This window comes from Corvus hawaiiensis, chromosome 1 (genome assembly GCF_020740725.1).
Source record: "Corvus hawaiiensis isolate bCorHaw1 chromosome 1, bCorHaw1.pri.cur, whole genome shotgun sequence".
Lineage (NCBI taxonomy): Eukaryota > Metazoa > Chordata > Aves > Passeriformes > Corvidae > Corvus > Corvus hawaiiensis.
In genome coordinates, this window is record NC_063213.1 from 79560908 (window position 1) to 79588878 (window position 27971).

The 27971-nt window shown below is 35.5% G+C and overlaps 1 long non-coding RNA gene across 2 annotated transcripts; it reads right to left on the minus strand.

Moving 5' to 3' along the window:
- Positions 1–3838: 3838 nt before the first annotated feature.
- On the minus strand, positions 3839–27959 carry LOC125335299. Of its 2 annotated transcripts, none has more exons than XR_007207407.1 (5): positions 27878–27959; positions 27104–27145; positions 26467–26612; positions 25511–25606; positions 3839–6658 (listed from the first exon to the last, which is right to left on the minus strand). It is a non-coding gene; the product is annotated as an uncharacterized LOC125335299 (long non-coding RNA). The 2 variants fall into 2 exon arrangements; XR_007207408.1 differs by lacking the exon at positions 3839–6658 and adding an exon at positions 24200–24273.
- Between the last annotated feature and the right edge of the window lie 12 nt (positions 27960–27971).

The following is a 27971-nucleotide window of genomic DNA, read 5'->3' on the forward strand; positions in this document are numbered from 1 at the left end:
GGAAAGGCAAAAAACCCCAAAACCCTATAAAGAAACTTTCAGACTCCCTGTGCTTGAATTCTTTGCATAAGGTCCCAGTTCCCTGTACTTACTGTGAAGCCTTATGACTGCATATGGAGCAAACAATTGAGAATTGTCAGTTCCTGACTGCAGTGCAAGCAAAAATTAACAGAACAACTAAGTACAATAGTATTGCTTCACTACAACTTTTCCCTTGGGAAAACAGCTACCACAGAAGGGCAGTGGAGTCACAGACCCCACATCACCTTGTGTACACATTTTTTTTAAGCACTGCAAATACTGTGGATTCAGCTTGCTACTACCCCCTCACTAGTCTAAGCTTTACTTTTCATTTGTTAGATACTGAAGTGCCTAATTACAAAGGATACGGAATCCCTAAATCTCAGCAAAATAGGCACAGACCCATAAATCTATTCTCTTGATTCAAGGGTATGTTGCCACCTTTGTTTTTCAGGATTTGAATGTTTAACATTTTTTTTCCCCTCACCGCTATTTTCTGTTAAAGAAACCATATAATCAAAACTTTGAAATTTTGTTGGTAATTTATTCAGAATTGTGCCATGAATATTCAAATCTGGAGAAGAAAGCACTCCTAGGAGACATTTTGTTTCCCTCTAAAATTCATAAATGTTAATTTTCCTTGAAGTACTTATTTTAAGTCAAATTAAATTATTCTGAGAGTCAGGCACAACACAGAAAAAAAAAGTAGCCAAATCAGGCTTCTGTTACACAGTTACTTCTCTCTCAAAATACCTATTACATGTCTAAAGAGAAAATGCAAAAGCAATAAAAAGAAGGAAAACACTAATATGGAGAGAACAAAAGTGCGGAAATTAATAGAAAGCAGAGTTTAAAAACTTTTTTAGAGGAAAAAGATGACAGCTTTACAGAAAAAGGGGATTGCAGGCTACGATGATACACAATACACCTTGCATGTGAAACAAATACTATTTTTGTCACACATCACCTGGATCAAATTAAGATTAAGGATGACACATATGGTCATGCAATATTTCTTGTTTGGGGAAGACTGCCGGAATAAAACTCTGTGTTGTTAAGTAGATGATAAGGTTCATACCTGTTAACTCTAGTTCACATATTCTAATATTTTTATAGATACTCCAATTAACAAACCTAAGAGGCATATTCTTGTATGGAGTCTCAAGAGTACTTTGCTTTTTCAAACAATAAAATATATAAACATTATGGGAATTCTCAATATAGGTGTTATCTATGAGTTTCGAAAGCATGAACCATCATAGAAATGTATATCTAACCAATTTTTTTCAGAAAAAGGTAGAAGCAGGCAACATGAGTCTGACTGTCATTTCAGGGATTCATAATTTTCTTCCAAATTGCAAAGACATTAGGATTCCCTGGAGTTCTCTAAAGCCAAAAAAAATATGAAGAGTCATATCAGGCAGTAAAAGGTGTAAAGGCCACATGCAATAATGACTGAGTTATTAAGGCTGGAATAGTTAATAGGAGTGTGATACTGAGAGCCATTTCCGAGCAAAAATTTCTGGCTAGATGCAAAACCTTCCTTGAAGTCTTTAAGAAAGAGTAAGCTGCTCAACGTGCAATTTATTTCTATTACCTTTCCAATAGATTTGACTTTCTTTCTGGGTTTTCAGTCACTAAGTATAAAACATTTAGAGAACAAACACACACAAATAAACCAAACAACCGTGTGAGGCTTTCCCAAGACCCACTCAAAATGTAGTATTAATAAACTGTAAAGGATGACTGAAAGAGGATAAACCAAATACTAAACTGAGAGAAGATGGATTTAGGTTATATATAGAAATTCTTTACAGTGAGGGCTTTGAGGCATTGGAACAGGTTGCTCAAATGAGCTGTGGATGTCCCTGGAAGAGTTCAAAGTCAGGTTGGATGGGAGTTTGAGCAACTGTTTGGGAGGGTCTAGTGCCTTTCACGTGGAAGAAAATTTGGAACTAAATGGTCTTTGATGCCCCTTCCAACCCAAATCACTCTATGATTCTATGTTGCTCAAGACAAACAAAATAAAAAGAATGTGTCGGTCACAGTTTCCACTAAAAGACATTTCTTCAATATCCTTTTATGAACAGTTGTAATGTTTTTCTGTTCATTTTAATATTATATTTAAAGACATACAATACCTTTACAATTGTGTTTTGACTGCAGTGGAAAACAGTGACATTTTTTAAAATTATGAGTTTTCCACTGAGTTTCTGGTGGTTCAGAAAGACTGTTTGATGCTTGTAGCAAAAGTACAAAAACTATGCATGCATATTACAGGCATTTTCCTCAATATTGAGATAATTGTAATGAAATAAGAACACAACCCAGAGTGCAGAAAGAGGTGACACTAGTTTTGGACTGAAGTAAACAGCATGGTGCCATTTAGAGCAGCAATATTCCTGGGGACATGAGTCCTTTCCAGACCTAGACCTGCCACACCACTGTCAGCATTCAGCTGCAGCCACAGCAATGGCAGCTATAACAGTGTGAGGCTCAGGGAGTGAGAGGATGGGGTCTTGATCACCAGATGACACTTGGCCCTTGCTTTCTTCCCTTTAGTGAGGGCAGATCCATTGCCACCTCGATAACTTCTTTTAGTTTCTGCATCTTAATTTCCATATCACTCTTGCCCATCTGTTGTTATGATTTGCCTTGGAAACGTGTACGGTAGCACATGACTGTTTCTATAAATAGCAAGGGTAGTATACTGGGTCCCTATTTAAAACCAAGTCTTGCATGGCTACTAAACTTTCACCAATCCTATACTGATGCATGTAAATTCACACCAGGCTTCCAATATAATTGCAGATACATGCAAAGTTATTTGCAAAAATGTAATACATACCTAAACACACTGAGTCAGAAATCTACATTAAGAAACATGTTACTAACAATATCTGTTTCTTCTGTGCAAATGGAGCATTCTGAGGGTAATGGAATAAGTCTTGAATCATTTGTTGTCTGATACATCCAATATATTGAATAAATTTCAAACTGTGGTGATTTCTAAATCAGACAACAGTTGACAGATACAATTATTGTAAAAGAAAAAGACACCTATTAAAAATGATTCTGATTATTGTACTTTTTTAATTGCTATAAAAAGCACTGAAACTGTAGTATAAATGTAGTATAACAGGAATATAAATTTTTCAAAGATAAGAAATTAATATAGTACCCCTATGGACAGATTAAGAATAAAGTTTATAGCCAGTTAATTTCTTTACCTTACAGGCATTACCTTAAAAAGAAACTGCAAATAAATTCAACTGAGTGAGACTGAAAATGTTACTGAAATATACCTAAGTAATTTCATATAGAATTCCACAAGAGAAACTATTTTAAGGGGGGAAACCATTAGTTTTTGTAGTATTTAGGAAACAAAACCTAACAGATTTGGGCTTTGCACAGAGGTTTTTCCTCTACAGAAAATAAAATTTATAAACAGTCAGAAGTCAAATGAACCAAGCAAGTATAAGATTGTATCAAAGGTTCTAGTAATATATTTGTTAATGTCATTTTCATCAATAAACTGTATAAGAAAAAGAGAACCAAATATTTAAAGAAAATTCTTTGAAAACACAACACTTTTTCTTAATGCAACAATATATTTCTGAAAAACTCACATCCCTGATTTAAAAGAAATTATGTGAAACATTGCTAGTTGCTATATTTTACAGTACATTCTTTTGGATATTTATTCATTAAAACCAGAGAAAAAGCACTACAGACAGACTACTATAAGAAGCCTGTTTTTTTAATAAAAACAGTATTATACATATTTCAACAAAAATATGGTTATCTACTTGCCCAAGGATGTTTTCCTGACTTGACATCAATGGCATCAATTTATTCCACTATTATATTTCATCCAACAATACTAATTTTGATGGGTTTTTCTTCTTCATGATTTAAAATCTTGCCAAATACACCAAATGTTATCTTTATTCCCTGGGATCATACATAATGCAAGTATGTGCTATATGGATTTGTGTTTGAGAATAAAATATACCTGAAATTACATCTGGAGTAACAGTTAACAACAGTTAATAATTTTAGGGTACTCAGTGTCCTCTATTTGTTTCCTTTTAAAGATGGAGCTTGAAAGCCTGCTGTCTCAGTTTGAGATCTAGGTAGCATAGAATTTTGTATTCATTCAGAATATGTGAACTTTTTAAAAGATTAATATGCCCTTTTTACTTGTTCATGTCATAAAAAATGAACAATTAAGCATATGGCGCCTGTGATTCTAATCTTTGTTATATCATTTTGCATTTGCCATTTAGTAATAGCAGGAGAAAACAAATATGAGCAGTGAATTGTCAGGAGAGGCATGTGACAAATTTGTGCTGTTGCAATTAAAACTGATAGTTAACTCTATCCTGTCTCACTATTGAATAATATCCCACTGCAAAACCAGTGAAATGCACATGGGAGCACACTTGGAAAGAGAACGGCAGAAAGTGCATACTTTGGGATGAAAATAATCCAGACTGAACATGTCTCCCTCATTATTTAGGGCATTTCTGTGGTATTCCAGATAAGAATACATCTAAACAGAGAGATGGGGAGACAAAGCCATACTTTTCTGGGTTAGTCTTGTAGATAATTACAGACATAAAATTTTTGAAGTCTATACATTGTGATATTATCTTTAGAAGTAGACAACCCCTGCCTCTTCAACAATGGTAACTCCAATTCTGTTTCTTTAAAAGAAGAATAATAGATTATGATAACATATAATAGTTTTGATTACTATTCCATCTAGAATGCCTGTGGGAAAGAGACAATGAGTACACTGGGTGACAAGAAACAGTAGATAAAGCTAAGAATAAAACCAGCACAAATGGGGAAGGATAGCAATGTTATTAAAGTATACAATCAGTTGCAATGCCAGCTAAAGGACTGAATGATCAATCTTTAAAAATCAATTTGAAAAGGCATTTCTCCATACAATCCTTTAGAGTTCTAGGTAAAGGGAAACAAATCCCTCTTGGATTTTATCCTTAGTCTTTAGATTTTAACCGGCTACATTTCCATTTATTAAAGCTACCTCTTTTTTTAACATGTTTAGTTTTATCAAACCTTATTGCTCATCTCTGAAATCTGTGTATTTTCATAGAAGAATTGAAAAAACTCTTAGCCACGTGGAAAAACTTCAGTATATTTTAATTTTAATTAGTTCATACTCTTAAGTGTCAGTTTTAGAAGTGAACCACTTAGAGCTTCTTGGAATTTCAAGTAGAAACCACTTCAATGATGTTTTGAAAAATTCAGATAACATTCTGTCACTCTAATTTCTCTGTCTGCCAATGCTGATCATGAACAGTTTCCATCTGACAACCCAGTCTAAATTGTTTTTTCTTTTTTTCCTTTCCTTATGTGAATTTTCATCCAGATGATTGGACAGATCTGATGCATCTCTGAGCATATTTTGAAAAAGGCAAAAATGTTTTCTGCTTATCCAGAGCACTGTAACTCCTGACATTCCTTCCCATTACCCAATCTACTATATCTATCCATATGCCTTTCTGAAGAGTTTTAGGATAATCTAAAATGTAAGTCACCACCATATGCATATCAACAACACTGGATTCCAAAGGCTGAATCACCTAAAACATTCTCTCTACTGCTCACTCATTAAATAATAATTAGATACTAGAAACACAAGTGACACTGAGTCTTTAAAAATCCACAGCAAAATTCTGGCAGTGAGTAGCCCCATAGCAAGTTAAAAACAGAAAAGTAAGTTTCTGGCAAAATGTTTTACTAGAGAAGCAGCACTCCTGTTTTACAGAGGAGATGGAACCATGGAAGACAGCAAAAATTATCCAACACACATTTCTCTTTGGAGGAGTCAGACATTTCCAAAGGACTGCATTAGACTGGGAGAAATGCAAGCAGACTTTCAAAAAGTTAGCCTTATATAAAAAGATTATACTTTCCTGAGTGAAGAAAACTACACCAGTATTAAATCAGTCCAATGTTCTTTAAATCAAGATAATTATTTAATGTATACCACTGTAACTACTATAAAAGGTGCTTAATAGTGGTGTATTCATACTTAAGTTCTTCTCTAATCTATTTTAGATACTAACCAGAGATAGTGGTCAATGGGAGTAGGACAAGAGAAAAGGGGGAAAAAAAGGAGGAAACACAGCTACCATTATTACCAGCAGTAGCAGACTAACATCTGTAGATAAAACATTTCTTAAATATGAAATGTATATATCTTATTTATGTATATAGGATCTATTTGCAACTTTCTTCAAATGACACAGAAGACATTAAAATACAGGGTGGATACATAAATACAAGAGGAAATTGAGAAGAAAAAGCCTAGAAGTAGGTATGTACATGAAGGCAGAAAAATCTTTCTACTGAAATTATGTAGGAGGAATTCTTGTCCAGTTATTGGTTTCTAAATCTGTGGATGATTTTGAGCATATTCATTTCATTACAGAGTGAAAGCTTCCTCTGTTTCAACATTCAGAGTAGCTGTGACCTGGGAGGGATAGAGCAGGGTCGGCACAGCACACCGGGCACATCAGTAGTCCCTGGTTGTCCTTAGCACAGAGAATGAGCTCCAGGAGTTCCGTAATGCACGTGCAGAAAAATCAGGGTGTTGGTGCACCTGTAAAGCAGATGTCGATTAAGCGAGTTCATAGTAACAGGACCTGCGGTAGAGCTGCACGAGCAGCGTGCAGAAAAATGTGTATGCTGTAAAATGTGCAATTCAAGAACTAAAGAGTCAGAAGAAGCAACAAAGACATCCCCAACAAAACAAACCAAAATAAAAACAAACCAAAACCCCCACAAACACACAAACAAACAAAACCCCAAAAAACCCCAACACTGACTGAGGGGAGAAAATGAAGGAAAGTGATGTGCATTTTGTTTCCAGCTCTCAGGCCTGATGACCTCAACCTTCAAGGCTAAGACCAATGAGGACCAAAGACAACAGTCAACATTAAGGGCCAGCATCAGCCCTGGTGAGCTTTACTTAATACTGATCAAAACAAGATAGTTAAGGACAAATTCTTTGTGTGTCTAAAGATTGATAGTCATTAAAAAAAACCCCACTGCGTACCCTTAATGAACATCATGTGTACCGTTAATGAACATCAATCCAGTAAAGCACTGTTTTAACTTTTTTAACTGGTTTGATTTGTCAGTCTTCCAGGCACTCTGATCAAGGCAATCCCTAATTCCCTGATGTATATATATATATATAAAGTTTATATATATATATTTATATGTATATATATATATATAAAAATATATATATATATATATAAATACATACACATTCATGTATTCCGTTACAATGTACACCACATTTTGAAGTCCCGAAAGCTCTCCACACTTTTGTCACAGTCATGTTATTTGATCAAAAACTTTCCAAGGATACAGCTACATTCATGCTCATTTTGTGTCCTGCTGAGATGCTGGTTTATGATGTGCAGATGAATTTTTATTTAGAACGAGCTGAAATATGGATATATTCCAGTTGCCAGTTGCACAGTTGTTAAATATGGCTGGCCATGACTTGACATTTAAGAATTTTATATTGACATAAAATTTTAAATTAGATGAAATAGGTATATTGTAAGGTGTTACAGAAGATTTCAAGAGAATCTTAAAGAAAAACTTATGGACATATTAATTGTTTCTTTTTTCTCCTCCACTCATTTCTAAACAGTCAAGGGACAAGACATTTTACTCTGTCTTTGACCAGCCTTGTTTCTAAATAAACCTATTTAACATAGTCCAGTGACAATACACGAGTACTTTAATAGGATGTAGAATTGAGTTTTAAAATGTCATAGTTCAGAAATGTTAGGAAGAGACCACTGATGCTGGTTACTGAAGAATATTTGAATTAAAAATTAAGAAAACATTTATTAACAAAGTTTTCTATTTGTATCCTTTGCATAGAATATATGCTTCAGGAACAAATATTGTCAAAATAATCTGGAAAAAATACAACTTGTCACCAAGCGGTAACTGAATAAAAATTACGGGGAGTAGGGGAAAACTGAAGACATGAAATATTTTCAAACATATTTTGGAAAGAATAATGTGCAAATATGTAAAAAATAACATAACATTATAACATGCTAAACTAATCTGTTAGATCCCTTGAATGAAGTATTGCCTGAACAAAAAAAATCTTTGTTCAGTGAACCATGGTAGGTCTAGATAATAAAACTATCAGTGATCAAAGCTGCCCAGCAGCCTGAACTCAGAGAATAAACACTAGTTTCTGAAAATACATTTTTGTCGGTACCAGATAAACTTCTAGATTATTTACTCTTCTCCTATGTAAAGAAGGACTCAGAGTCCAGTCTTGAGCATTATTGGATCGTTTCATTCTACAAATATATCTGTATAGAGATGTGTGGTAATATAGGAGCATTTTCCAGTTTGTATGTCTTCCTCTCTAGTCAGATACAGTTATTTTGTTTCTTGGTCTATCACAGCAGCATTAAATGTAAAATTCCATGTTACTTCAATAGTAACAATTAAACATATTTAGACTTTATGCTATACATCCCTGTCTTTGCTTGGGTCTCTGCTGGGGAAAACACCAAGCTACGAAATTTCGTGTGTCTCCTTCTTTTGGGGACTGAAGTGAAAAAAAAAAAAAATACGACAATGAATTTACACTCACTTTTCTTGTTAATACAAAAGCCTTCAGTTATGAGCTCTAGAGTTAAAAATTACAGAAAAGTACTGAACATAGTACATGGCATAGGATAACTGTAAATTAGCATTCTGGTGCAGTTGCAAAGAAAACAAATAAAATCCCAATATCAGGATAATAATTTTCATCAGAGAGCAAGAAGCACTAACATAAGTGCAGGTGGTCTCAGAGAGTTTTATTTGGAATATCAGGTGCAACTGTAGGTATGCATGTTCATCAAAGACAAATATGGAGAATAGAAATCTTATCCTGTAAGTGATGACTAGAAGAATAAGACTGTTTTCACCTGGAGAAACAAGAGTGAAAGGAAAGAATTACTGCTTAGAAACATGGCAGAAATAGGTCTAAGCACAGAAGGAGTAAGTAACCTCTAACTTAGAAAGGCAGGGGTAAATGACATGCAGAAAGCTGAGTGCTCTTTGGAACTTGCTAAGTTTAAGAAGTGGGCTATATGACATGTTTCCAGAAAACTAGTATCTAAAGATCACTTCCACTTCATATACTCTAATAATCCCTATTCTGAACTGCCAGAGAGATAGAGTGGAATAACAATTTAAAAATAAGTAAAAATCATAAGTTGTCTTCTGTAGGCGGCGTACAAAGGTCTAGAAAGATTGATTAATCTAAGATTTTAGAGGAATTAAATCTATTTTGATCACAAAAGACCATATATTGAATATTTGTTTAATATTTAATGATTGAGAACCTCCCTGACCTTTACATCAAAATGTCTGCTAGGCAGTCCCAGTGGTAACTACAAAATACAGAATTCTGCAGAACAGCTTTTCAGCCACTCTTTGCAAGTCAGGGGTAAGAAAATTTGTTATATATTTTTCATTCAGTATAACAAGACCTATGTGCTGATTTCAGACATATATCCTTAAAAGAAAGAAAAAAAGAGAAATCAGGCTCTGAATAACCTCAAATATTTTTTCTCCTCTTTTTTTTTGGACATGCAGTGATGTCAAAGCACAATAAATTAACATTGATCTACAAGTGCTTTCATAAGACAAATCTAAAGAAGTGTAAAACATTCCAATTCTTTATAATTCTTCTAAATATTCTCTCTAATCTTCATCTGAATACATATTCTGAATTAATTATGCCTGGACCTCAGACCCCAAATTACTTATAAAATACATTTTTACAATAGCACCAAAGAATATAGTTTTTTCTCACCTGTTTCTGTGGTATTCTTCCTAATCCTGGATTAGATTTTCTGTACTAATTTCTTACAATTAAAATGCATATTCAACTACTTTTTTTCCTACTGTGCCCTCCTAACTAGTAAAGGTTTGAATACTTGCCATAAATGCTTTTCAGGATCTGAGTAGATTTATACCCTAAAAGCTTTATAATTTATCAGAAAAATGATACATCTTGCTTATGTGAACTTTAAGTTTTCTATTATTCATATCTAATAAATTAAAAGTGTGCTAAACCACTGTCATTCTTTAAAAATATGCAGTGTTTTTTCCTTCTAGTATTTCTGACAAATATGTATGCACTTCTCTGCTGATGTTGTATTTGATAGAATTAATTAAAGGCAAGTATGCTTACAATGTTTAGATACTCATTGCACTCTTCAGTAAAAACTTATGTCTAAAATCTACTGATTATACTTGAAACTAAAAATGTTTTCAAACAACATTGTGTGTAATTCTTTTTAATTCCATGTAAAAAAAACTGGACATAATTTGTTTGGTAGCATTTGTCTAGAAATTTTAATTAGTAAAGAGCAAATGATTCATTTGGTGTTCAAACCTGATTTCCAGCATTAATGGATAGATGAATAGCTATGCATGCATTATCAAAGAGTAAGAAAATTTTATATGGTATTAACTAAAAACAATGTGTCATTTTGATTATTTCTTTAGCGATTAGAGGTAGAAATCAAAAAGCCGACTTTTAATGGGAGGAGGTCAAATAAAAAAAGAAAAGGAAAACCAAAATCTGTTTTCCAAGAAAGAGCCAGTAAGGAGCTTGAGGAGCAAACTGAAGTGAAGGGAGAGACACATTTTCAACAGAGGGATCTACCAAATGAATCATGGGACACCAAAGGCAGATTTAAACTGTCATGTCAACCTCTTCTGATACAATCCTGAATTTGGCAGTGACTATTACAAATTTTCCTATTGCTGCAGACTTATGAAATATCTAGATATTTAAACTTTTCAAATATGCTCAACTTCAAATAGAAATTAGTATTTGATGTTTCTATATCATGCACCATATGGAAGGTAAAATCAGATCACTGATATTGTTCTTTCTGACTTCATAAATTCCAAATGCCTCGCTTGAGCAGAGAAAGCATCCTGGGCAAGAGTGTTCTCCCACCTCTCTAATTGATTCTTAACCCATGGCAGTTCTCCACTTGTATTTAAGGAACTTTCACTGTCAAGATTTTGATCTTTTGTTAATCACTCTTGTGATTAGGAGACCACAATTCAATACTATCAGCAAAGAGTATTTTCAGTATGGTTTTTGCCATTTTTTTCAGTTCTCTCCGTTGTACTCTTCATTAATCCAGACGAGCTGCATTGATCACACAGTAATGGCACTGCAGAGCCCACTTTTACCAGCAAGGGGGACTTTGCAGAACATTTTGCAAGACAGTTGTTTACAGAATAGCTCCAGCATTACACTTTGTCAGGACATTACATATCTTGGGGTGTACCATGACTAGAAATCCTGAGAAAAAATTTTGTTGCTGAGGATACCAACATGTACCAGGCAATATAGATTTCAAATGGCAGCTGACAAAGTCCATGTTTCCTTTCACTGCTTGAAGTCCAAGTTTTCCTCATGAAGTGTGGGTATTAGGCAACACAAAATATCTTTTGCATGGCTGCCTTCCATGCACACATTTGCTTACATAAAATCATTAGACTCTAACTAGCTGTGTGACTTATTAAAAGATTGCAGACAAATATACTTCATGGAATGTCTGCTTTGGGAAAATGTACGTATTAAATAATTTAAAAAACCGTTGCTATGTTATTAGCAACTCTTTGTGAGAGCATTCTTTGTACAACAGTCACAATCAATGTTCATAAGATCTTGATTCAGTTATAAAGTAAAATCCATGCTGAATGCTCATTAGTTTTAATAGATTTTGACTAAATTAGTAATTCGAAATAAAATCTTAACTTGAGAAATATTATCTTTGCAAGAAACCTAAGATCCCTCAGTGACTAATTTATTTTTGCTATGTTGCTGTAATTTTAATAAAATTATAAAAATTCTTCTGGAACAAATACCTGAAAAACATCTTTTTTTTTTCATTTTGAATGAATTTTCACAAACAAGTTTTTTTTAAAAAAAATACTGTTCCAGACTGTTATAAAAGTCTGACTGTTTTGGTATTTTTCTGAGCTCTGTCTGAATCATTTGTCTGCACCTTTTTAACTGTTTGAGAAGATTTGGATTGTTTCAAAACAAATTTCTACTTAAGGAATTGGGATCTGTTGCTGCTATACCAGACATAGTGCATCAATATTACAGTGCAACAGTCTCAATGCAGTATTTTCCTCCAACTCAGCTGTTATTCAAAAGGACATATAACTGACTAAATATGGTTCTATTCATTCCTCTCACCTTTAAATTTTTGTATTCTATGTTGATGTTAAATGTTAACTCACATTAGCTTTGTTACTGGCTCTTTTATGTTCTTTCCTGGTAGAATGAGGAGCTCTTAAATGATTTTTTTTTCCTACATGGAAGTGTTGACTAGCATCAAATCACCGTCTAATCTTCTTAGTAAACACCTTATCTTGATTTTTAAAGACTGAATTGCTAGACAAATTTTCTAAATCTTTAGCTGTTTTCATGAACTTTCCATAGAGAACTTATTTTTCAGTCATCCGTCGTAGATGGAAAAACTACATGAATCCCAAATGCAAAGAGTTGCTATTTCCTCTATTTCATGCATTGAATAATCTGGGATTGATTCTCCTGTAAAGGTACATAGTTTATGACTGATGACTTCTCCACCAAAAATGCTGCCCACATTCAATGACAGAATTCCTACTTTTCAGGAATGGAAAAGCAAATACCCACTTCATAGACCTACAAGAAGTATACAAAAATAAGCTTAAACAGTAATTTTCCCAGCAATAGCTCAAAAAAAACTTGAGTCTTGTTTTGGCTATTTAGTGTTTGGCCATAATTTGGTATTTGGTGGTTTTTATTTTTTTTGGTCTTGGGTTTTTTTTCCCATAAAATTTAATGTATGACACCCTGTTCCTCTGGGATTCCAGCCTCACTGAAGCCAGTGTAATATATTCTTGATGTATTTGTGTTAAGGGAAAACCACATCTCACAACGTTATGTAAGAGTGCCCTTTCTTCAGTACAGAAAATATCCTTCTTTCTTCCCAGGTGAGGGTTACCATTTAATCATTTCTCAAGCAGCTGCTTAATTCAAAAAAGCTCCATTAATTCATCACTAGTAATAATCATCCTGCAAGAGAGACAGTAAGACAACTGGTTCAATTGATATAATAAGCAAAAAAGTAAGTTATTTTTAATTTCTAACCAGTGCAATATAAAGCAGAAAAGCATTACAGAATGGGATATTGACACTGGGAGCAAGTCTCCTTGGAACAGAGTTGAATACAGCTGCTGCAGAAATGATCATCAAACACCCCAAGATGTTATTTTGACATTTAATTTCATGTTCCTTCTGTCCTGCATTTGACTTTACTATCCCTTCCTCAGAAGACCTGTATTTCTGAAGAAAGGTCTTTACTTGTACTTGACTTTACTGTTCCCTGAGTTTAGGTCAACAGAACTTTTGGCACATAGTTTCCAAGCAGACAGAAGTGTGTCATGAATATCACCCTATTTTCAGAATTGCCCCCACAGGACTGCCAACAGCAGTTTTAACAGCAGGCACGGTCCTCCCCAGTGGCCGCAGGGAAGCCCCTGTCCCGCCGGGGTGTCTCCCTGGCCCAGGGCCATCCCTGCCGGGTCTCTCCCGCCTCCGTCCCCGCTCCCGCTGTCCCCTCAGGCTCGCAGGGCTGTTTCCCGCACGGTTCCCCCGCTCAGCCCTGGCTGCCGGGCAGCGTTTTGCCCTCCCTTGGCCAGGCTTTTTCCGGGGCTCTCGCCCGCCCGCCCGTGGCTGAGGGGCTCAGCCGTGCCCTGCGCTGGGGCCGCTGCAGCCGCTGGCACCGCCTGGGCCCGGCCCGGGCAGCCCCGGCAGAACCTACCTGCTGACAAAACTTGCAGCTAATATACGGGAAAATGCCGATTTCCAAAGATTTTATGATCACCTAAGTACACTACTATTCTGCCTGCAACTAATAAGAAATATCAAAGTGCCTGTGATTTTGTTTGTGTTTGTTCTTTAGTTTTCCTTACTTCATCTCAAACAATTTTGACATGGTTATAAAGTGAAATTGTCAGAGCTTTTCCAAGACATGTTAAGGGCATCCAACTCAAGAATTAGGTAAAATTCAGCTTAGTATTGAGACTGTAAAGAAATAATAACAATCTATTTTGTATGTGACAATAAATATCTTCTAAGAGTTTGTCTTGGGGTGACTTTATGATGTGTATCCCATATCGCTGCCCTATGTCCAGGAATTAATTTTGTGCCTTTCTATGCCTTTAAACTGAGCCTGAGAGGGGGAAGGAAAACTTGAGCAAAACTTCTTCAAAGCAGTTTGCAGCTTGTTCAAGGTCACACAGAGATAGAGACCTTCTTTTTCAACTGTGGCAGGAGAACGAGGAAGCACCCAGCTTGCTGCTTCCCAGTCAGCTTTTGGCCAGTTGTTCAGCTTCTTTTTCTCTGGGGAGAGACTGAGAGTTGAACTTTTTTCCTTCGCTGGAATTTCAGATTTTCTCCCTTTTCTGCTGGACTGCTTCAACAGCAGAGCACATTGGGAGGACTTTCCACTGAGCGCAGAGGGCCTGGCCCTGGGCCAAGTCCCAGCTCCAAGGAGACCAAAGGGAGGACTCTAACACTCTCCAGGTTTTTTCTCCACAGTGAGAGATTTTATTATTTAGCATTATTATCCTTTTCCCGTGTGTTTGTTAAATAAATAGCTTTTATGTCTTTCACTTTCCTTCGAGGAAAATGTTTTTTTCCGGAACCTGGTGGGGGAGGGGTGGTTTGTAACCTGCCTTCTCTCAGAGGATGTATTTCTAAACTTGGCCAAACTGGCACAGATATTTTTAAAAACAAAGGTCTGTCAGTCCTGAACTAACAGCCAAGCAAACATCCTGTCCATCTTAATGTATTTACAGCCTGCCATAAAGGAGAGAAAATCACTTCTAGAATCACATCTAGATTTGTGGGTTTGTACGGTTTGTGCTTTCACCAAAATTTCTTGAAACAAGAGAGTTTGCTTCACCAACAGGATATTCAAAGGAAGTATTCAGGAAGTATACAGGAAGCATTCCCTTAGATACCAGCTGCACTCTCATCTGCTCCCTTGCCCAGGGCAAGGCTCACAGATGCATTGTCTCCTTTCATTTCACATCTTTTCTACTACCATGAAGCACACAAGAGTTTGTCCACAGGGGTCTGTCTGAGGACAGAAATGGCAAATGAAGAGAATGTTAGAACTTGACTTCAAACATTTTTGTTTAATACTTTCCTGGTTCTTATTTTTAAAACAAACCACAAGTATTCTCATGTTAAAACAGATGAGTTCTGATGTTAAATATGATGATAATACAGAAGAAAAAGATATTTTTCCACATCAGAGCATTTCAAACTTCATATTTTAATCTACTTCACTCCCACACACTAATTGTTATATATTTAATATACACTTAACACCTACCATTTTATCATTATAGACACCTACACAGCTTATCAGGGAGTTCAAAAAGTTCCCATTGCTTGCAGGAAAAAATACAGCATATCACCATTATCTAAAGAAAAACTATAGAATTAATCAAACATGCCCTGCTTGCTAAGGTAACAAATGAAACTCCATAATCTAATTGGAATTTAAAGTACTTAAGATTATAGTCCTTTCCTAATATTTATGGTCAAGTGGTTTAACATATAAATGACAAGAAGATTTCACTTTTTTTTCTTCTGATTTGAATTTTGAACATCTCTCATGAGAAGCTGTCATTATCACTGAAGAAAAAGTACCATGACTGAAAAAGAAACAAGCATTTCCTGTCATGCCATTAGAACTTGTCAGTATTCAAAGGTTTTAATGCAACTACGTCAGTTTGTGTAAATGGGCAGAGGGCACACAGAAAGCATAAATTGCATAGCAAAGTGCATTTCAGACACAGATTAGAAAAAAGAAAAAAGAGAAAAGAAAAAAAAGAGAAAAGAAAAAAAAAAAGAAAAAAGAAAAAATAAAGAAAAAAGAAAAAAGAAAAAAGAAAAAAGAAAAAAGAAAAAAAGAAAAAAAATCCAGCATCAGTTATGACCAAGGTTGGTAAAAAACATTGTCTACACACCTAAAAAATTAAAAATCTCAATTTTTCTACAGGTTTTATTTTGACTTTTATTTTATTTGAATTTCATGCTAGTCTCTTTGCCTTGTTTCTTTTACTTTCAAAAACAGCACAACATTAAGGACAATCTACCATTCATCATCACTAAGTCACTTGACCTTCATTCTTAGAGGCACCTTTCTCCCTTTCTCTTCTTAAAAAAACCCCACAAATCCAGGGTCGGTAAAAAGACAAGTTAAAGTACAAACTGTTTGTGGTGATTTGTTGAGGTGAAAAAAGAGAAGGGAGAAATAATTTTAAAGCCTCAGTTGATTAAATACATCTTAAATAAATATTCAAACCTTAACTTCAGGCTTCCCAAAGGCAAAAAATAACACTAGAATCTGCATTTCCATACCAAAATAAACTACCTGCATTAAAATGCTAGGTTGAAAGTTTTTGCCCCAAACTATAATATTGCTTAAAATATTTGAAATAAAATATCAAACATGAATCCTTCATGATATAGGTCAATATAGGTAAAAAAATATATATATATTTTATATTTCCAATTAAAATATAGGTTCAAAATTTGTTAATAATGCATTTTCTGGAAGCTCCCTCAGTTAGACTTCTCATTTTCAGAAAATATATTCTCCTGATAAGACATTTAATTGTACTTCCTCTTCTTAAATAATTCTGAAACTGAAGTCCCTATAACAGGAATTGGACAAGCAATACAATGTGCCTACTGCAGTAAGAAATATAATCTCACCTTCCGCTACAGAAACATAACATGGTTCAGTTTGGAAGGGACCTCTGGAGATCACTTAGTCCAATCCTGCTACTGAGAGCATGAACCTCTAGAGTAGGTTGACCAGCACCATGTTCACTCAGGCTGTGAATATCTCCAAGGATGGAGATTATTAATCTCCAAAATGGATGGAGATTCCAAAACCTTCCTGAACAAGCTGTGCCAGTACTTGACTAGGGTTGTTTGGCTTTTTTCTTCTTATGTTTAGATAGAATTTCCTGCAAGATGGCAATACTTCTGTTAGTCAAAGCTGTCACCTCTGTTAGTTTCTTGTTTTATTTTAACTTAAAATGTTTTTACCAAGAGTTCCTTATGCGGACATGTTCCAAGTCACACACACAAAGAATAATTTTTTCACATTGTTAAACACATACTTGATATTATCCAAAGGGCTTAAATAAAAAAAAAAAATTTACAACTCTTCTTTTGTAGCATTATATTATTATTATTGCTGCTGCTTTTGATATTTTTATTTTTAAACTCTTCTTACCTCAGCCTATGGGTTTTACCTTTTTCTGAGTCTCTTCCCCATCCCAACATGGTGAGGGTGGGGGAAGTGAGCAAGCAGCTGAGAGGTGCTTAGCTGCCAGCTAGAGTTCAACCACAACACTTGCAAAACAAATTTTTCAGACCTCTGTTTAGGATCTTATTTTTGTACTTAAATCAGTAATACTAAAGTAACTATGGAGAGTGGAGTGGTTAGAGTTATGTACTGGTCATGGTTCTTACACTTTCCCAGAATAAAATATCAGAGGCTGTTAAAAGTTTCTTTTATTTCTGGGCAAGTTCACACATTTTCTAGTTTCCAGGTGAGACAAAATATGTGTAATTACTAAGGAAACATGCCAAATAACCTGGAAGAGTAGTAAAAAACCCCAATAAAAAAGATGCTGTGTAAGAAGAAAATACGTACCAGAAAGGGACTTTTCGGTATTTGTTCTTGTTGAGCTTTTCCTTATGTGCAGAGCCAGAATAGAAGATGAAATGGTGGCAGGAGAGGTTGTGGAAGAAATTCAATAAAAAGGAAACAAACTGCCAAGGCCAGGTGGTAATCACCTAGTGATCTTAAAAATGAAATAGCTTAATGGCTAACCTCTTCCCTCTCAGAGCAGAGAACTGGAAAATAGCCAAAGAGACTCAACTCTAGGTTTCTAAGCCCGACATTCACAATGGGAAAACCACAGTAGAAGGCATAAATAAAGAGACCAGAAGTCTGGTCATCTGACTAAAACATTATATTACAGGGAAGGAACCACAAGGTTTTGTAAAAAAGGAAAATAATTTGTTACAGAATCACTGGATTCCTCTGCAAATTTCAGCAAGACTAGGAATAAGGAAGATCAAAATTAATAGAGGCAGTCTGAATTAATAAGAGACTTTAGTTGAAAGCTTTCATTGAGTATTCTTTAGGAAGTAAAGTGCCTATGGCCTGGGAAGAAAGGATCTTGCATGGATAAATAATTGGTGAAAAGACAGAAAGTGAGAGTAAACTGTGTGTTTTCACCTTGGAAGGGGTCACCAGTAGAGTTATGAATATATGTAGGATCAGCACTGTTGGATAGACTGTAAAGAACCTGAGAAAGAAGAAGAGTAAGATCATAACCGCTGATAAAGCAAAGTAGTTCAGAAGAAGGAAAATAAAAAGCATCTCTGAAGAACTGCAGATAACTTCTGCAGGATTCAGTAGAAGACTAAATGTGAAAGGAATGCTCACACCCCAAAAAAATAAGTCCTGTTACCCTGAAATAATATTACGTTCTCTGAGATAGCCCTTGATATTCATGGAAGGTATGATAAATAAAGAAATATAAATTCAGAATCCAGCAGTGGTCTAAGAAGCAAACAGGTTTTAGGGATAATTAGGAAGGTACTTTGTAAGAGGTAGAACATCATTACAGACTCTTAAGTTTCCAGTGGCTGCCACCTCTAAACTGTGAATATTCTCTTTCCAACCTTCAAAAGGATGTAGCAGAGTGGATAAAGCTTAGAGAAGAATGTAAAAGGTTAGCCAAAGGTGGAAGAGATTCTGTTGATACCTAAAGATTTCAGGTTTTATACATTTTTCATATATTTGTAGCTTTGTAGATTATTAATACAGGGTTATATAGCTCCCCATATTTTTCCTACTATTTCTCTTAGATTTTAGAGTAATAAGTTAACCTTTTAACACATTCCTGAAATATTGTTTAGTCTTATTTGCAAGAAGAGAACCTACAAGAACATTTTGTTTTCCAAACAGAATCTGAGAAGACACAAGAAATGGGGAAAAGAAGACCTGGACCAATTCCAGTGAGGCAGTACCCAGGGGAAAATTACATAAGCAAGTGCTCTTCTAATTCAACTATATTTGTCAAATATGCTAATTTAAACTTATAAAGACAGTAGAAATCCAATGTCATGTGTGCCCAAGCCCATAACTAGGGAGGCACCTGGGAGTTTCCAATAAAGAACTGCTTTTTTATCTTACCATTTAATACTGTTGCAAGAGTTTTTGTCTTTTGATATTAGGCAACACTGTACATCCAAAAATTAAATCACAAAAGCTTCTTCAGCCTAGAAAAAGACAGCTGACTGAGAGGAGATAGGACAGATATTCACATTCCAGCACCATATCTTAATTGCTTCACACATTGTTTACTCAACTGTATCCTAATGTGACAGTCAAACATTTAAATGCAACTCTTGCTAGAAGATGTGTGGATCCTTAAGAAGCACTTCCAAATAATATTTGTGGGGAAAAGCATTCTCTTGTTATCTGTGGTCACCACCAAGTATAAAATGTTAATTTTCGAACATGCAATTAGCAAACAGAGAAATGAACAGCTCAAAATAGACCTCTGCCTTAAAACAAGGTTGGTCGGCTGGTCAGTTACTAGTCTAAATTGTGTGTTACAGATGTCCAAACCCAATGACTGTCAGTTTATAAAATTAAAAAACAAAATTGAAAACCCCTAAAATTATGCGGAACCATTAAAAAAATCATGTTATATTCCATTCTATATAATAATAAAAAAATAAATAAATAATAAATGAATGAATAAATAAATAAATAAAAATAATTGAGCAGCAACGCTCATTCCAGTAATAACTATCACAAAATTCACTCTTTCCCTCAGTTCCCTCAGTTTACAAAACCTCCCTTAGAAGCAGATGTTTGCAGTTTAATAGAAAAACTAGAAACATAGGGAAAATAAAAGCTGTTTCTCACTTCATGTACACTAAACAGGAATCAATAGCAGAAGTGCAGCAATTGAAACTCTGGAAGAAAGCTATCTTAGATCTATCTAAAGAAGAAGTCCTTAATATTTCTAAGTACAACAGACAACAGCACAGCAAAAAACCAAATGGCCACTGTGGTTCTCACCAAAGGAATCAGCCTAGTAATTATACACATCAAGCAGACCAGCAGTTAATGAGATTTATAAACGTGGTATACTAAGTTGATTTCACACCCAGGTAATGGAAAACCATCTTCTAAATAAGCATAACAAAAAATAAGGAGACTTCTCTTGGAAATTTTTAAGTCCATTGGACTCAAATGAAATACAATAAAAAACCTCCCAAAATAAACATAAGGAAAACATTACTACCATCAGAGACATCACTTCCAATACTGAAAAGCAACATACAGCATCAGGGCTATAATGAGCAGAATTACCTCTGATCATTTCTAAAATTAGAGTCTCTAACTATCTTCAAGCTGCTTTATTTTTCTGAGACAAACATAATTTAAAAGCAGACAGTCAACTCTAGAAAATACGGTCAAGGAATTAAAAGACACGAGCAGAAAATAAACAAAGCGATGCAGTAAAAAAAACCCCATACGGTACAAAAAACCACTATACATTACACAGTTTATAAGGTCAGGGTCGTAAACAATATATCTCCATTTGTCTGCAACCTAACTTTAAAAAGCCAGCACCCATCCCATCTTTCTGAGCATCTACAAAGTAATCTTTACGCGTCTTGAAATAGAATCAATTTCCCACCAGTATGGCTATGGAATATTCAGAAAAAATATCTTCTACAGGAAAAGAGAAGCTGCCAAGTAGTGGAAATTGGAAATGACTTAATAAAATGCTACTGATTTATGTAATTAAATGTGAATGCATGTGGATGTAAGGCTTCTCAGAAGAACCACAAAAATTAGGATGATTAACAAATAGCATTTTATAGAGAGTTGAGTAAAACACAATATTGATTTTGGTTTTTTCCACTTTTTTCCTTAATTATTTCACATAGCCTGGGCTTTATTTTCAGTTGGTTCCAAGTAGTATTATGAAAAACGAAGGTCATGAAATTTCTTCAGTCTTTGATGCAAATTACTGCCTTAATGCTCAGCTTGTCATCTCTTAATGGCCTCACACAGTAATTTTAACTATAGCACAGAAATACCAGTGTTTGCTGTAAACCAGAGGGCTTGAAAGATAGAAGTCGTTTATTCATGGCTGTGTGAACATACATCCTGGGTAATTTAACCACAGATTTTCTGCACAAACTGAAGCTCCTCATTCTTGAGCTGGCTCCTTAGAAACTAGGGGAGGTACCTCAAGCACTGCACTGCCAGCAGTTGCATGGAGAATTTCATAATGACAGAAACGGCCTTGGCACACCCTGGCTCAGTGTAGGTTCAGATTGGCATAAATTATTTAACATTGGCATGTGCACTCCCAGAGTTCCCTGCAGTGTTCAGAGACCAAAACATGATGGCACCTTGCACTGGAAAATTTCATCTCCCTTTGGTTAGACTACACAAGTAATCTACAGTCTCAGTAACCTGGTCACTTAATATTAGTGTGTTGAAGGTCAATATTGACATAGTTTGATTAGAGTGGTGTTCTAGTTTTTATTTGTTCTGCGACCCAAAAATGTGACCTCTGTTGGGGCATTCAAAATGTGTACTGCCAAAAAATTCATTACTACAGACTATTTAGTATATCATGTCATTATACTAAAAACATAATTTTGTCATTTAGTAGTGTAGCTAACACATAGAATAAGATAAAAAATATGGGTTTATTTCCCAACAGATAGGTTTCCTATTGGCCAATAACAAATTGTATTCAGTTAGGGAACACAATAACAATTTTTTTCCTACATGGAACTCAAAACTTTTAGGTGGAAAAATAAATCATCAGTTATTAAGTGATTTTGTATCTCTTGCAGTGAAAAAAATTAACCTGCTGCTCTCCAGTTATACATCCTATCTTTTAATAACACTGCAAGTTGTGAGCACACCCTAAATAACACCAAGTGCATGAGTGGGTAGAGAAGACCATGGGAAGCAAAGGGAAATAATTAGCCAAAAAGACAATGCAAAAACATAGCAGAGATAGGAGTTAAAGGGACTTCACCATCCTTCTTACAAGTACTAGACTAGATACTTGCCTTATTTGTCCTAGCATGCCAAATAAACACTTTGGGACAGCTACCATGAAATGAAAACTCCATGCTGTAGAGTATCTAGTCCTCTCACTTCAACAACTTCAGAAAAAATACAATAATCTCCCACATGGCACTTTCTCCTTGAAAACTGACATAAATCAGAAACATCCTGAAAAATAATAAAACCGTTACTGGATTTGCAGCAAAGATGTGCATTTATTCACTTGTTAGAGTAATGTTAAGAAATTATAACTTGCATTTCTGATGGAACTTTTGTCTCTATTGTCCTCATTAAATTCTTAATTTTGTATTTGTGCCATGTCTTGACCATTCAGAAACTTAAACAGTAATTCTTCCAGAACAATAATTTTCTTTTTAGTGATATGTGTAAACAGCCACTCTTACTAAGAAAAGAAGGAACTTTTAATATAATTTCAAAACACTGATTGAAAGAGAGAGGCAGAAAACAAGGCTCCATTATGAAATGATCACTTTTGGGCTGTATTTAGTTGCCCATAACACATTTTCAAAGTCATGCAAAAGGTCTGCTGGGAAGAAGAATTTTATTTTATTTTATTTTATTTTATTTTATTTTATTTTATTTTAACAGGAAAAAAATTACACTTTGTAAGCATGAGGGAGTCAACAAGGAAATTCAACAATCACTCCCTTAAACCCATAGTCCATCCCACCAAATATCAGATTTTCTACATCTATATTATTGAAGTACTATGTTGCAGGCATCTTAATGACTTTCCACTAGTCAGCTGAACCTTAATGGTTCAAATGAACATGCTTTATTTCATGTTGGTGAAGACCACGTAGACAATAAACAGCTTAATTATTGGGTGTAAGCCAAAGCAAATAAACAGTGTCATGGAAATATCACTCCATATTTGAAGGGTTTATGAAATACTTTAAGATTAGTGTGACTATTCTTCTCACTTCTAATACACATATATACATATAATATATCTAGAACATGGAGAAGATTATATTTCAACCCTCGCATACACTTGAGTAAGAAAAACTTCAGGCTTGACCCTAGTTCATTTTATCTTCCAGGGTTTATATTACCAAATAGCACACAAATTGCTGTAGAGGACGCTCAAGTAAATGTAATGTCACATTTTTATTCCACAAGACAGAATAAAAAACCAGACACATAAAAGCACTTCCTATATATGGAATTTATATGCTAAATTAACCATTTTTCCTATTGTTCTTTCTGACCTAGACCCATCAGCTGCCACAGCATCCTTACTCTAAATAGTGCAAGTGACCAAAATCTTCTGTCAAGCCACACATTTCCATTTCTTTCTTCCATGCGCTGCATATCTAAGAACACTGACAGCTATATCTTGAAGGCCTATAAACATAAATGTTAGGAAAAAGAGAATTAGGTTGAATGATATCTGGAACTTAATATGCTAAGAATATGAGACACTTCATCATCTGCAGGTTAATACTAGGAACAGAGCTTCTGGATGATAGTCAACTTTCTTCAGTGACACAGACAGTCCTTTATAAATTAACTGCTCAGTGTAGATTCTAAACTAATTCATCTGTGCTGGCAGGTAAGATATGACTCCTTAAATGTCACTTTACTTAAAATATTATAGCAAAAGATGAATAGGGAAAAGTGAATTTATGAGATCGTTTAGCAGGAAGTATGTCTTTTTTGTAAGACCAAAAAAACCCGAAAAAACTTACTTACATCTCAAAATAGATAAAGTACTCTCTTTGTCATTTTGATGTCAGTTTTGTCAATTGAACTTGAAAGAGCTGCAGTTAAATACAATGAAGCCTACAACATCGTTCTGAAGCAGGATGTTGCTAACATGATGTTGTTAATAGAGAAAGTTTGTTTCCTTGAAGTAAACTTTAACAATAGCTGCTTCGAGGCCAACTCTCAGTTTTTCGTCTGATACTATATTCTACTCAAAAAAAGAAAGAGAGTTCATAATTGCTACTTGCAACTCATTAAGGACATATTTATTCCTTAGCCTCTTAAAGTAATATTTCAACTTCAATCACGGCAAGTACAATCAATATAACAAATTTTTCTTAGCAAGTAGCATAAGATGACTGACTGTGACCAGAAAAGTGCTTGCAATCTGAGGCAGAGGCTTAGTGTTTTGAAACACATAACTTGTTGACATAAATTGCTTTTTTAAGTAATGAACTGACAGAACTGGACAAAGAATTAAGCACATTTATTCCTTTGGGAAAAAAAGATAAAAGAAGTCATAACAGAATGGCAAAGTATGTGATGTAGCTACAAGACAGCGGTTCAAATATAAATTTTCAAATAGATTTCCAAAAGCAGAAAAAAAAAAAAGGAACATATTTTTACAGCGGGACCATGTTTTACTATTGTCTTATGTTTTCCATTACAGGGTTTTATTTAAATTTGGTGATGACTTTGCAATGTTTTGGCCCCTCTGTTTATATTGACTAAGCTAATTTGGGGCAGGCAGGGGAAGCAGGGTTGCGCATAGGTCTGAGAAGGAAAGTGGGGCAGTCATCTTCATTAATTTGTTAGAATTTGCGTTTTCAGGCACAAGGTTGAAGTGGGGAAGGTTGACGTGAGAAATAAGATTGATAAATACTGGAAGACCTCCATTAGTACAAATATGGCTTTTGTTATAGGGACTGCAGTTTAGTCTTTGAACTTGAGTTCATGTCATCTGAAATCTCCATGTTCATTAGAGATGCATACATTTGAAAACTGTTAAGACCTGTCTAAGTTGAGAAACAAAGAATTACTGAAACCTTTCTCTTGCTGAGCCTGTCCTGCTTTATCAGGTGGTAGTACCACAAGTGGTTTATGAACTAACCATGTAACTCCATACACTCCAGCCCCAGAGAGCTGGAAGAAGTGAGTGTTGTGGATCTAAAGAGTTAAAACTGAGACCCAAGGTGCAGACTCGTCTTTGCCTTATGTCCAGTAATCATTACTCGGCCTGATTTGGAGGGAACAGTTTCACATTATAAGTGTTTTGGGCATTCCCATAATGTAGGTAAATAATAATAAAACATTGTATGAGAAACAAAATGATGCCATTCCCAAAAAAAGAACCCACAGAACAGAACAGAATTTAATAGTTCCAGAAAAGACCTACAAATATCATATAATCCAAATGCCTGACACTTCAGGACTGAACACCATACCTGCTTAAGGGTATTTTCCGAATGCCTCTTCAACACTGACAGTCTTGGGGCATCAGTCACCTCTCCAGGAAGCCTGTTCCAGTGGTTGACCACCCCCTAGGTAAAGAAATGTTTCCTATTATCTAATCTGAACCTCTAATCTGAACCTCCCCCTTTTTTGAACCATTCCCGTGAGTCCTGTCACTGGGTACCAGGGAGGATAGCTCAGCACCTCCATCTCCCCTTTCTCAGGAAGTTCCAGAGAGCAAAGAAGTTCTCCCCTCAGCCTCCTTCTCCTCAAACTAAACAAGCTCAGAGTCTGCAGCTGCTCTGCATATCCATTCTTCCCAGCCCATTCACCAGCTTTTTTGCCCTCCTCTGGATGCAACGTTTTAGGCATCTTTGGTAGAGATTTTGGGAATTTTTTGCTGGGTTAAGCAAGCACTTTACTAGAAAGACATTAAATGCATTAGCATGGGCAAGACTATACTGGTTTGTACTGGATTGTACAGTGGTTTGGCTTTGCTAGCAATTTTGTTATCACATTGATATTTTCACTATTTCACTATGTTTATAGACCATCAACACCTTTTTCTGTTTCTCAGGTTGGCCCATCATAGAGTGCTCAAGGCTGGGGGTGCACAAGAAGTTGGAAGAAGACACAGCTGGGACAGCTGGTCCTTTGTTTCACCTGCCTGTGCAGCTGGGCACACATTGCAGCTTCATCATATCCTTGTTGGTACAGGGAACCCCAGCAGGTGGTTCTGGGGATTAAGCTGTTCATCTCACTCTTCTGCGTTGATCCTGAGCCCTTCATCCTTCCTGATGTTCCACAAGTTGCTCACCTGCTCCTGCATCCCCATATCCTAGTGAGCCATCTTCTCAAACAGCCCACTCCTCCTGCAAGCAAGATAATTTCTCCCTCTGCCCCCACCTGGAGGGACACCACAGGGACACATCATACCTCAGAAGCTCACCTGGGTCCACCTAGTTTTCTGAAGAGGTTCCAGATATGACCTTTCTTTCCCTTAGGGCAATTGCAGTGTTTCGGGATCATGCTTCACTACTTCCATCTATGCAGCGAGGCTTATTCCAGGGATATCACATACCATATGGCATCATGCTCAGTAATAAAAGTTAGAAAAAGGAGGAAGGGGGTATATTAGTAGTTACGGTGTTTCCCTCCTTAATTAACTGTTACGGGTGATGAAGCCCTGCTATCTTAGAATTATATGATGATGCAAAGTGGTGAATAAATTTCTTATTTTGCTTTGATGCACACACAGTTTTTGCTTTCCCTATTAAACACTATCTTTACCTTAACCCACAAGATTTCTCTTTTACCCTTCCCGTTCTCTCCCACATCTTACTGTAGGGGGAGTGAGCAAGCAGCTGTGTGGGTTTTAACTGCGAGAGGGATTGACCCACAACAGGTATTAACATTTCAAAAATGCTATTGCTACTTTCTCCAGTCCAGTCTCCTCTTCAGTTTCATTATAATACCAGATACATTTCCATACATTCTACACTTACATAAAATCAGTAATGAAAAGGAAGTTGGAAAGCTAAAAATTTATAGATCCAATCTAAGTATTTCGAGATGTTAGCTCTTACCTTAATAAATACATATTGCACATGTAACATTCAAACTCGACTCTACATTGCAAAAATAATTTAAAAGAATGATAATTAATTATTGTGCATGGAAATGAATATCAAATCTAAGGATTTTTGCAGCACTAGGAACAAATGGAGAATATTGCTCTTTCCTTTATTTTCATTAAGTGACATTAAAACCAAAACACAAGCAATCAAGTTCTGGAGGATTTAAAGCAAATATTCTATTTGATGGATTAAGCTCCATCAGATTATTTTATTTTAAGGAACATTTGAGTCACATAGCTTGCATTTTGTCAATAAGAGAGCCTCACTGCAAGTCAATAAAAACAATGTTCAATGGTGACTCAGGCAAAATAAGTAGGTTGTGACCCACTGGCATACTCCATTGCCAGTACATCACTCACTCATATGAGTCCATAGAGAATAGAACTGCATTACATAAACACAGAGAAGAGATATATGAAGAAGGGTGATTTAGAGGGCCTCTGCATTATGGATAGTCACCTAGATTTGACAAAGATAAAGAGTATGGGGTGTTGCCTAAATTTCATTCCACAGACAATTCAATGTAATGTCTTTCAAACCCTATCAACATAAAGATAAATAAATTATCTGGGAGTAAAATCTGAAGGAGGAAGAAATTAAATAGAATTTAACATCATATTTCTATAAGATATACTCTCGCAATGGTCATATGAAGATCTGAGAAGGAGAAAAGTATCAGTTTCAAAGCTTTACTCTAGAAAGTTATCAATTATAGTATTTTACCTTGGAGAAACCTACTTCTTTTTCCTTTTCAGGAAAGGAAAGATCAGGAGAAGGAGATGATCTTCATGATGTAATCACAAGCATAACTGAAAAT